Source organism: Platalea leucorodia, assembly GCF_965183815.1.
Source record: "Platalea leucorodia genome assembly, chromosome: 9".
Classification (NCBI taxonomy): domain Eukaryota; kingdom Metazoa; phylum Chordata; class Aves; order Pelecaniformes; family Threskiornithidae; genus Platalea; species Platalea leucorodia.
Window position 1 is genome coordinate 34,617,408 of NC_138831.1, and position 12,857 is coordinate 34,630,264.

Below are 12,857 nucleotides of genomic sequence, written 5' to 3' on the forward strand. Positions count from 1 at the left end.
CCCCCGCCGGGCCCGGGCCCCCCCCAACGGCGGCGGCGGAGCGGCCGCCCCCCTCCCCGGCCCCGCCGCCCCCGGCCCCGCCGGCCCCGCGCGGCGCGGGGGCGCCCGCAGGCCTCGCCCGCCGCCGGGCTCCCCCGCGCGATGGTCGGGGCGGCGGGCACCGGTGGCGGGGGCCGAGCGGCTGCCGGCTCCACCGCAGCCTATGGGAGCGCGGGGGGCGGTTTGAACGCAGGGAGCCGAGCGGGCCGGGGGCCGAGCGGGCCGGGGGCCGCCGCAGCCCGGCCCCGCCGCAGCCCGCACCCGGCGGCGCCGCCGAGCCTGCGAGCGCCGCCGCCGCCGGGCGGAGAGGCGCGCCCCGGCGGGAGGCGGCTGGGGCAGGAAGGGCGCAGCAGGGCCAGCACCGGCCCGCCGCGCCGCGCTCCGGCCCGCAAGCGCTTGGGGCAACGCGCTCTCGCCCCCGCGCAAGTGAGCGCAGACCTGGGATGTCCATCAGTGAGGGCTCGAACCTGCTTTTGCGTTTGCCTATTGTTTGAAGGGGCGGGGCATCAGTTCTCAAGTTCCTAATTGTACATTTTGTTCTTGATATAAAAGCAATAAAGACACGAGAAGAAAACAACTTGGGAGATTTGATTTGGTTTCAGGTGGTGACTACACAGCCTTAGCATTTCCTATAGCACCGTGAACTGCTGCCTGTGGCTTTAAAAAATAAACTTTTTCAAGTATTTTAGGCGAAGGATTTTTAGCGTCTTTTACAAAGTATTTATTTAAGCACTATGAGAAAAAGTGCAAACATTTTTTTTCCATTTAGGAAAAGGCTTTTTAAAGATGTTATCTTACTTTTGGGAGGTGGGTGCCTAACCCATGCAGGATGAGGCTCTATCTGAAAAAGGAGCTGGAGTTGTGACTCAAGCACACTCTTGCCTTACTGCAACGGGACGGCTCTTGCCACAGAAAGCTGAGAGCATACTCCCAAATTTTGCAGGACCAAGTCATAAGTTAATCAAACCACTTCCAAAGGAATCGCCCGCTAAAGTGCTTTGAATCTCAGTGAAAAGATGGCACACTCTGTGTATTAGCCACATCACTATGGTCCATAGTTTATGATGTTGATTAATTTACTCTTGAAATATTAGACTAGAGCAAAAGTTCCATGACTAATCAGATACATCAGCTACCAGTGAAAGGAGAGCAGGTGAGCAAAAATCCTAGACCAAAATTGGAGTATTTTGCACTCGCTTTGCAAACATTTCAGGAGGCACAGATGACAGTAAAAGGCATGGTAACAGGGCCACAACTTTCTTGCAGTTGTACTTTTTCTGTGCTACCAGCTGCTTTCGTGCTCCATGCAATCTTCAGAAGTACTTAAATTCTTAAAAAGAGGCAATAATTCGACGATCCAAGTCACTCCTCTACAAAGAAACACCCTACCCAAAGCTACTGTATGAGTTTTACGTTTGTTCTCCTTTGAAAATAAACAAATTCATATTCCAGGAAATAGCTGAAGCAAATTCCCAAGGCAGCAGTCCGAAATCAGGGGGGAAGGGCCAACTCCTCCGCCATGGCGCGGAGAACGTGGCACTGCAGGGCAGAGCAAGCCCACTGGGACCTTCTCCCTCGGAGCAAACGGTGCCAGCCCCCTCTCTAGCAGATACTAGGACAGCCTCAAAGCTCCAGTAACATCTTGCTTTTCATCAGCACCATCCCTGACTTTCTGGCACCTGGCTGCTCCCGGAGTACCCAAATACCGTGGCTTCACTCCCCTTTTCCCGCAGAGGCACAGCGGCTGTGCTGAGCTCAGGAGGGGCTCGTCCCCATGGGAGTTCTCCTACGTTGCAGCCCAGCCTTCTGCCAAAGCTCCTCTGCTGGCCCCTGCCATGAAAACACTACTGCACATTTTTTTATTTGTTCATTGCTAGATGTAACTAAGCCTCAGATTTTTGTTTTAATCTATCTACACATGCAGAAGGCGGAATGTGACATTTTTTATGCCCACATGCTTCATTGCCAGAGTCTACAAGTATTCACCAGAGGAGGCAGGAAGGAAAAGGCTGAGATCACAACAGGAAGGAGGGGGAAGATTTCAAGGTGTGGAGACGCACGAAAATAAACTCAGAGGAGGGTGACCTGATAAAGAGTAGGGTAAAATAATCCCTCCCTTTCATCTGAACCCCCCCCCCCCCCCGGCCTTGAATAAGCATAGTTCTGGGGAGGGTGGCCAATGCTTGCAGGCTGGGGAGGAGACCAGGCTGGGAACAAAGATTAAAGACCACAAAAGAAGATGAGGCAGGGGAATGAAAGAGGACCACAGGCATGCAAACACAGAGAGGTGGAGATGGATCCCTAAAATAAGGGAGAAGGACCATGGCAAAGAAAAGTAGTTATTTGGGTATTGGGAGAACGATGGGGAACAAATAAAGAGGTGAAAGAAAAATATTAAGCAAAGAAAGTTCCAGCAAAGATGGAGGTGCCATTTTTGCATCATCTTACACTGGGTGAGAAAATGCCATCAATCCATACACTGAATCTGACAAGGAAGGAGACTATTTAACAAGGAAGGACTTCTATCTAGGGGTTTGAAACATCTGGCAGTGACATAAAATGATCACAGACAATCTCTCGCGAGTCTGGGAGAACATACATAACTCTTTTGGCCCATAGATACTAATGGGATTCTTCTCTTTCTTTCTTTTCTTTCTGCCTTTCCTTCCTTTTTTTCTCTCCATCTCTTTTTCCTGTTTTTTAATTTGTTCCTTCCTTTCCATCCCTCCCTCCCCATCTCCCTTCTCCTTCCTTCCAACAGTTGTTTAAAACTCCATCTCTACTCTTGATATGAATTAGAGGAGCTAGAAATGTCATCTTATTCTATTAGCATTGGTAAAATGCATATATTTGTTGGTAGATACAAATTATTTTAACAAATGTTTTTGCTTGTTTTTAAACAAAGCAATAGCAGGACCACATTTCTGTCCTTTCAAATTCTTCCTTCAGGAGAACTTTTTCATATCTTCACTAATAAACTGCTCACAAGCAAAGCTACGATCAATAGTACTGAAAATGCCAAATCAAATGTTCATCAAATGTTGGTCGAATCAACCTAAAATAATTATATTAAGTGAAAGAAACCTTGAATGATACTCCTATTTAACTTTTTTTAAAAATTCTTAATAAAGTATTACAAAATTAATCTCTGAAATGAGCAAGTTACATTTTTTTAAGACTGTTGGGATTCCAGTGTATTCATGTATTCCCTTTAAAAAGGTTTAAAAAAAACCACAGCAAATGTCTATGTATATATATACACACATATCAATATATAATGAGAAATACATACATGTCAGTGTTTATGTGTATATATGCCCTATATATATATATATATATATATATAGTAGATTCAGTCAGATACAGATATATACCAAGTCCCATCTGTTAGCTGAAGGATTAGAAGTTTAAATCATATTCCTCATACTGCCCTTTTAGGTCCTGAAAATGGGATGGCTTCCTCATCCTTAAAGAGAAAATTGTCCTAAAAATTGCTGAAGAAAAGAAAGTGCTTTACTCATCCTTTAAATGACTGCTACTGGGAGATGTCTAAAAAAAGTACTATTATTTTTTCTTGGTAGGAAACCTAAAAATAAAACTACTATTTAATCAGTATATTTCAAACCATAACCGTAAATTGATTCAAAGGACACAGAAGGACAATCAGATGTGTGAATCCTTCTTTCTAACTGAAGGTATGTCTATCTGTTACACTGCAAGAACAGGAAGTCTATTCTCTACTTTGTGTTGACTTAACTTTTTAAGAAATGTTTTGACCACTTAAAGACGGCGAAGAAGGAAACTGCAGAACCGCAGCCGCTACAGAGACAACTTCCTGTGGGTTTTGTGGTGTGTGTGGCTCAGAAAGAGAACAATTCATATAAGATCTTTCAGAGATATTAGATGGTTTTCTGCCCTATGAGGTAGTCTTGGGATACTTAGCTATAAATACGCCTATATATTATCAATGATGTCAAGCAGTTTAGTTGATATTGTACGTCCTGTATTTGTAACTGCCACCTGATCTCAGCATTTCAGGAACAAAGAAAAAAGGGGAAGAGAAATTCAGAATTCACCATGTAAACCACAAGAGAAGAAAGTATCTGTTTCCACCTCAAGAAAGAAGAAAGTGGTCTAAAGAAAGCTGTGGGAAATTCATGTCCTTAAAGTTACACAGAATTTCAGTGTCTTGCTGAATCAGGTCCCTAAGGAATAAATTAATGCAGTAATGATGTCTAGTAATGATTCTTATCTTCCTCCCACTTCCACGCAGTTAAAGCTTGCTTCCTATATCTGCTTCCTCTTTAAAAGGCTGTGTAGCACTGCAGGTGCCTCTTCTAAAAACACTGCACATAATCGCTCAATATACAGTGAACAGAGTCTTCCAATAACTCATTGCCTCTCACATATTGGAACTGTTAAGACAAAGACAAAATCCCAAACATCTGTACTTTACCTCTCATTAACAGGTTAAAGCATACACCTCAAGAACACACCAGAGGCTGGATATGCCCTGAATGGGAATAAACCCAACCTGTTTTGCCAGTCAGCCTGTCTTAAACTCCTGCTGTTCTAAACCCCTTGTTACTTCTTGTTTAACACCTTAAAAAAAAAAAGTATTAGGTTTAACACAGTGCAAGGTTTTTCTGTTCAGTCAGAATATCACTTCAATTTTTAAGCAAACGGCAAGCGTACAAATAGAATTAAAAGTAGGTTGCAGTGGCAAAGCAAGATTATTTTCAGCCTTAAAAGACTTAAAGAATTTATCACTGTAGAGCTGCAGAGTAGTCTCTTTGGTTATTATTTTGGGATATCTTTATAAAAAGAAACCCTTGTCTCCTTGGTTTGGACCAGGTCTTAGAGAATCTTTGTCATCTGTGTAATTATGTGTAGTGACAAAATCTGAGACCACTGTAGAAGAAAATGTTATCTGTGAGTTTTAATCTCGGTTCATGACAGCAGAGCTAATTTATAACAGAAATGTTATGTAAAACTATTCTACTACCCATCTCAGACAGACGCTTTGTGAACGGGACTGTATATTTAAATGCACTGCAGCTGATGAAGGCTGCTTTTACAAAATGTTTCACTATAAGTAGCCACTGGATGTCAAAATGTCAGATATTCTGAATGGTTCTACTTTCTCCAAGCTTATTTGGTAGAGAGGGGACAGTAAAAATAATCAAAGACAGCTGTGAAACTTAAGCAGGTGTACATTCACTGCTGATGTGGTTCCAGTTCGATAAGCAGACCACAGACAAGTACCACACATGCTCCACTGATCTAGAATTCTTATTTTTCATATTTTGCTTTCAGAGAGCATGACTTAAAATGCTCTCTGATGTTCATTCTTAAAATGCTTTCTTAAAGAAGGTTCATTCTTAAAAATGCTTGCCCAGACAACAAGCAACATGTACCACAGATTAACTGCACAGGTAACTTTGATAAGTAAAAGCGAAGCACGAACGCACATCAGGATAAAGGTCTTTGTTACTTACAAACCGTACGTATTTTGGAAAGGCAGCCCGGGGACAGCTTAATAAAATTGATTGATTTAATTACCTGGCTGGCAAACAACTCTGTATTCAAAACCAGGAATTTTCCAGGAACCCTTGCACCAGATACAAAGTGACAAAACTGTTCTCCAAAACCCAAACAGAAATCCCCATGTATAACGAGGAATGAAGCTGGGGAGGAAAGGGGGTTGCAGAGGTGTGGTTTTCCAGCCCAGACAGTTCTGAAACATGAGATCACTTCTCCAGTTTCTTCAGCACAAACACCACAGTTGCGATGAGTACCACAGGAAATTATCGTGACTCATTTTTGTTAATGAGAAGGGCATGCATCTAGAACATGAAAATATGTACTGAAAATTGTTATATTCAACACAAAAACATACATTGAAAACTGTTACACTGCTAACAAAGTTTATAGATAATACCACAAAAGTGTGAGCTCGTTTGCTTCTTAATTCTTCATATAAGAAAGACTTTATTGCATAATTGCAAAAATGTAGAAGCTTAAATTACTAACATTTATCAACTGTAATCCATTTTTATTGCCACTCAGCTTTTGACTTCTAGAATCTGAAGATTTATTTTTATCCTCTAGCCTTTCTTATTACAACTGCTACAAGACTCCATTTATTCTTTTAAAATTCACATGCACAAGTCCATCAAGTCAAGGGACTAACGATGTACTTAAAAGTAGGAACACCAGATTACACCCAGTAATTCCAGTGTAATCTTTACCTTAGTTGGTAGCTCTGTCCTAATAGCACCTGCTTTATAAGAGTGACTTCAGTAAGGTTTAGAGGAGGTAAGTAAAAGGATTAAGCTCCTGATGGTGATGCCCATAGGGTTATGAACCTTTTCCACCTTAGTATTTGCTTTTGTTTCTACCTCCAGATATTAAAAACAGCTAAAAGAAAGCACTTTGAAAAGATCACTGTTTGTGTCAGTGGAAGAAACTCAGGTTATCTTATTTGCACCCCCTGCAGCTTTCTTAACTATACATTATTGGGTGATTACATTGCACAGTGGTGTCACCACTGGTCTGCGATGGTTTTGTTGGGGCTCCCTTTCAAAACCATCATCATTCAAAAAATATATTAAGCTTGAGACATGAATGTATCAAATATTACTTTGCTATAAAATACTACAGTAGAAGATAGTTTTATGAGTTTTAACTTCATGTTTTAATAATTCAGCCTCCACCCTCAACAGATCTTATTTAAGACAAATTTACTGAGCATCACATACTTCCCATCTTAAAGTTTAGAGTGCTTTTCAGTCACTCTTAGTCTGTAGCAACTAAGGAGACATCTGGTTATCCGTGATATTACATATTCTATTTTAGCTGTGTCTGCAATCAACAGCAAAATTTAGCTCCCAGGGACAACATGTGGCTTTGCAGTATGCCCTGGTGGAACACTTCATCTGTAACTGTTATAGTGTGGTTAATATTAATCTTTTTAATTATACTGATAAAACTCATTACAAGTTTTTAAAGTAAGTTAAAAAGTTTTCACTTTATGTAACAGTTTCAAGATGGCAAAATACAAGAGAGGATAATAGAATAGAAAATGCTTAGCGTGGAAGGATATTGCATTATTTCCTGATCTGCTGTTGTCAGGAAAGAAAAAACACGTCACGGGTTGGCTTTTGGGCTTTGGTATGTCACAGCACATGCAATCAGTGGGCAATATACATTAACGTGATGGAAGCCCTGCATTCTTCTAATGTTACTTGACGACTCGTTTCTGCTCTTGCACCATGTCACCACCACCACAGCTGCATCAAGCTAACTCTGTATGGGGTTAACTAAAGTGATACTGGTTAAAAAATTACTCCTGTAGCACAGAGGCAGGAATAATTGGCCAAAAATGGGGACTTTTAAGCTGGGTTTACTGGCAAAGATAACATGATTATGTATCTACACTTCCATATCATTTACCCACACTTCAAGCACATAGATCTCCTCAGCTGCAGATGTCCAAACTTGTGGACAAAAGGCATCCTCTGCCTTATAGAGGTAAGGCACCCGTACCTCATCTGAGGTAAGGCTGCTTGCTTCACTCCTTGGATAATGGCATTACATTTTTCAAGTGGTCCTGTAAGATATGCCACCATGCACGTCCAGGAAATCCTTAGATGCACATTTTTTTAGTTTGGAGATTTATATAGTATTGGCTGTATATAGACTCAGTGAAACCAGATGTCACTAAATCACTCCAAAGCCCTCAGAAAGCATGCATGCTTTTTCCACTTGGTTCCATTAACTGCAACCTGCAATACACTTTCAATAATAAGGTATTTTTTAGAAATATCTAAATACAATTTTAGTTCAAGTTTTACAAAATCAAGTTTTGATCACAGAGTAATACTGGATATGTTTAACACAGTAAACAAGAGGTTCAAAAAGATGTGAAGTACTAAATGAGAATATTTTTAATGAGTCATCACACCGTTTATACCGATACAGAGTCCCAGCCTCACTTATTTCTCTCAGTTGATTAGATTCAGTCCAGCTCTCTAGGCATTTATACTGCAAACAGATCTGTAAACTGATTTACATTTGCCAAACCAGAAGTTTGTCAGAGAAACTCACAGGTGGCATCTGTCTCCAGGAAGGGGGGGGGCTCGATTCTGATCTTAGCTTAGCGCTGCTCGTTAAAACTGGTTGTGCATTCGCTTACTCAGGAAACATTAGCATTTGAGAAGATAGATACACATATGTGACTAAGGGTGTATCTTTACTTCAACGCCAACTTTAAATCTGAGAAATAGGCAGTCAGAAATTTTCCTGACTCTGCTGCATTACCAGAGAAACCTTCCTTGTCGTATAGGACCACATGCCACAACCTATATTATAGTGATGCCAAGAGGCTCAATCGGAATGATGCTTTAATCTAGCTAAATGTATATAGACAGTACAGAAAGATTCAAAGCAAAAATATTTACAGTGTAAAGCTAACAGGGCAGATGCTGTATTTACCACGCTTGGATGAGTGTTTCTCACATCTTACATTTCTATGTTTTTAGGTAGCATAGGCTTCACAGAGAAGTGCACATTATATCAATTTCATTAGCTAAATCTTTTCTTTACACATCTGTCAGTTCAATCCAATGTGCAAGCTGAAAAACTGTAACTGCCATATCTTTTTTTAAATGTGTGAGATTTTAATACTTGTGAAAAGTGCTAAAGCCAGAGTCTAGGGACGGAAATGCTTCTTGTTTTCAGAGCAGGTAAAGCAAAGACAAGCATTAAAGCAAGCTTCCCTGCAAAGCCCAGTCAGTGTGGCTGTTTTCAGTCCCTCGATCCCTTTGCCTGAAAGCTTGCCCATTATCTCCAATGCTATACTTTGATCTAATAAAAGATACAGCTTTTCCCCATAAATCTTGCTCCCCAACTAGCAAGTTTTTCTGAAAGCCTTTTCAAAACTGGAGAAGCCAATTTTGCCAAGTGTGAGACCTTTCATGAGTCACGTAACACTCTTACTTCTTCCATTAAGATGAGTAAATATTATAATTGACAACACGATGTTTGATACTGAAGTGATTTATACAGCTTCCTATGATAAATGTAACAAGTGTTTTGAAGAAGGTATTCTGCAGATACTTTATTTAGACTTATTTTCCCATACTTTTCAAAAGCTTTTCATTAGAAGGAGCAGCCCTCAAAACAGACTTTTTTTTTGTCTAATGAAGACCCGATTATAAATACAGAGGTTGAAATAAGCCCTATGACTACTTCCTGGCTATGTGTCATACTGACATTTCGCAGCACGTCAAATGCACGCACCGCTGCTTTTTAGACATGCGCTGCTGGACAAATAGACTTCATACTACTTCTAAATGTTTCTATCAGGGTAGCCATAGTCTATTTTCACAACTGGGTATCTCTGTTTTCTGAACAGTATATGCCAAGACCATGCAAAAAACAGAGCAAGCCTAGCCCCTAAGTCACCACAGAAAGCATCCAAAAACATTTTACTAGAATAAACACCTTTATTATACACTTAGTCCAGTATGGACTAATTTTTCTTTCCAGCCTACTTCTTTCTGTTTCTATAACTGTGTCAGGGCCCTGGCTGCACTAACAGCCCTTAATGGCCCTGACAAACTGATTATGAAGATAATTAATTGTTTCTCTTTAAAAGCCCTGTAATCTGGAGGCAGCAATGGTGGCTGACAGAGATTTACACGGAAGAGGGGAGAAGGGGAGGTGGAGGCCTTTTCTCCCCATGAACACCAGAGGAGTTGCCATAACTCACATGAAACCTCCTCTGTTCCCTGGCCAGAGCTACATCATGAGCAGTTAACTCACTCATTATTCTTGGCACAGAATTAAATTAGAGGGGTAATCACTGAATGCTTAGATCATCTGGGGAAATCAGTGAAATGATCTCTACCTACATAAGCATATTCAACAAGGATTACAAATCATGTACAATGTTTATTATACCTGCAAAGGCACAGGATAACATAGCAGTTGTTGCCCTCATATTAAAAACAACAAATAAATTCTGAGCTTTGCAAAATCTTTGCTCATAAATACGCAGGGTCAGCTTTACCCATGCATGGTCATGAAAGGCCTGGAGGCAAGGGTGATGCCTCCCTCCAGCAGCGCAAGCCCCATCTTGTACAACCTGCTAGTGAGAGGCAGAAGAGCAGTAAGGTGAATGCGTCTTCAGAATGTGTCGTTGTGTTAGTACTTGATAATGCTACAACGCAAGTAATGAGATCTTATCAAAACATGATTTAATGTCATGACTCGAGCTGGATGGTGAGCACGTGAGCATTGTTATTTGAATTACAACTTTTTAAATTGAAATTTCATTATGTATCATATTTCATTTTAAAATTAGTATTTTGTTTCTAAGTGAACAGAGTAGATTGTGTAACTGAAGGATATCTACATCACAGCCTTTTTCATGACACTGCAAAAATAATTCTAGTGGTCTCAAGGATAAGTTGACTGAGGTCTCCCAAAGGCATGTGTTATATATGCAGATAAACTTCTTGATTTTTAATTAAAACAATTATTTTCTGTCTTCCTGCCTGCACTGAAAGGGCAAATACAGGCTTACCCTCCTCCAACCCCCCTTCCAAAATCTGTGCCATGTGTCAACAGTGAACATGGCCAGCGCTCCACCAATACGCCTCTGCATGGCAGCCAGGGACAGGGAAAGGAACCGTCTCAGTGAGGAGTACACCTAGGTACAATCTGCTTTACGAGTATTCATATTATTCTTTAGACAGTACGAAAAATAGTATTCTACAGCACCAGCATGCTCTTGTATTTGAAACTGAAATTAATTCAGCCAACGTAAGCACTCCCTTATTAAAAGGCTCTTTGAATATAAGGAAACAGATGCTTTAAAAAGTCATGCATCTGAAGTTGTTCGGGAGTAATTTCTTTGTTTCTTCAGTGTGTGCAGTCAGCCGTGGGCTGCACCCCCTTAAACAAACAGTCCCGCTGCACTGTCGGGGGGGAGTCACCTGAAAGACAGAGGGTGACAGTTCTGGTGTTCACCCGCAGTCTGCGTCGACTGGGGAAAAGGCAGCTTCCACCTCTGGCAAAGGACTCCACCAAAACCCTCCCAAAAGAGCTGGTTAGAGGACGCAGTGAGTCAGTGCACTTCCTCTGGAGGCACCTTCCCCGCGCACCCGCTCTGACCTGCTCCGCTCACTTAGCCATGCTCCATCTGCACGCCACAGCCCTCTTCCCCCAGGCAGAGCTTCTGCCATGGAAACCTTCTTCAGGCTCCAGAGGAGCCTGACTCCCTGCGTTGCTAATATTTTTAGAAATGACCCTGTTGCTGCAATGTATTACAAATGAAACAAATGCACCATTATATAACATTATTACAATTATATTGCAGCCTTTGCCTCGGAGAGACAGAAGCACAGCGGCTACTAAGATTCTGCCACATTAAGGGGCAGAAGACAGCACGCAGCTGGACACTGAGTGCATTATATCTTGCATAAAAGTAGAGGTATAAGAGAGTGCTTGGATTGAGGATATCCCCTTACTCCATCAAAAAGTTACACATATATAAATCCTGAATGACTTGCAGCATGAAAACAAATTGCTAGGCCGCCAGCTGAGATTTCAACTCATTTTGAGCCTCTAATTATGCTCAAACAGCTCTTGAAAACACAGAAATCTGTTTCTGACTGCATAGCAAAGCATGGAATGGGCAAGACAAATATTGTAGTAACTTTCATAAGCAATCTGATAGTTATCGTGGAAACAGCCCTCTGCCCTTTCTCCTCTCTGGGAGAGGTCTGTACCGATTTCATAATCAGTACTGATTATGAAAACATATTTAATAAGATGCTCCAGAAATTGACCGTTTTTTCTGGTTTTAACATTTATTTCAATATTTTAAACAAATATTTAATTTGTGATGTTATCTTTCCATTTCCATTCTCTGTTATATGAAAGAAGTATTTAATAGATATACTTTGATGTAAGCACAGATTCACAGACAGATAATTTTCTTCTGAACAAACATGTTTCTGTAAATGTAAATGCAATGCAAGCATAACTGGCACAGTCCTGTCTGTGGTAACAGCTGTGATTAAATCATACCTGCTTCTATTGTCAGGGATGTTTATTAACCTCCACTTTGCAACGAAAGGGCAAACAACTGGGACTACACCCATATTTTAGCAGCAGCAGGATACAGATGTTAAATTCTGGACTGCACTAGCCTCACATCCCTCCAGCTCTGTAAATGGCCTCAAAGCCAGTCTTTTTCTTTTCCAGTTTTTGGGTTTCTTTATATGGAGATCATTTACTAGGCTCTTCATTTTTGCTATGTTATATATCTGAAGGAAAAAAAAGTGTAAAATACATAGCATGAAGCATACTGCTTTTCAACATTCCTTTTTCAAGCATTTTCTGGGACCTTTTTAGAAGAAAGCATTCATAGTTCACAGAGAATTCTCTTGTATGACCTTAGTATTGTCACCTCTTCCTCATGGAGGAGGACCGCTGAGAGACAAACAGCACAGACACCTGGGTTTTACCACCGAGCTGCCACAGGCATGCTCGGTGACCTTGGGTTAATCACTTAACTTCTCTGTACATTGGTGAAACGTCAATGGGGGCTATATGGCCAAATTAGTAACTTGAAGAAGCTTTTTATGTGCTTTAGAAATTAACTGGTGGTACATAAATACACAGTACTGCTGTAAAATTGTAATTGAAAAAGACAAAATTAAGCCAAATATTGGTAGCCATTCTCAAAAACTCATGCAACTTGCACATTCAATCGTTAACATTTTCATGTCATTTTTTCTCTCCTG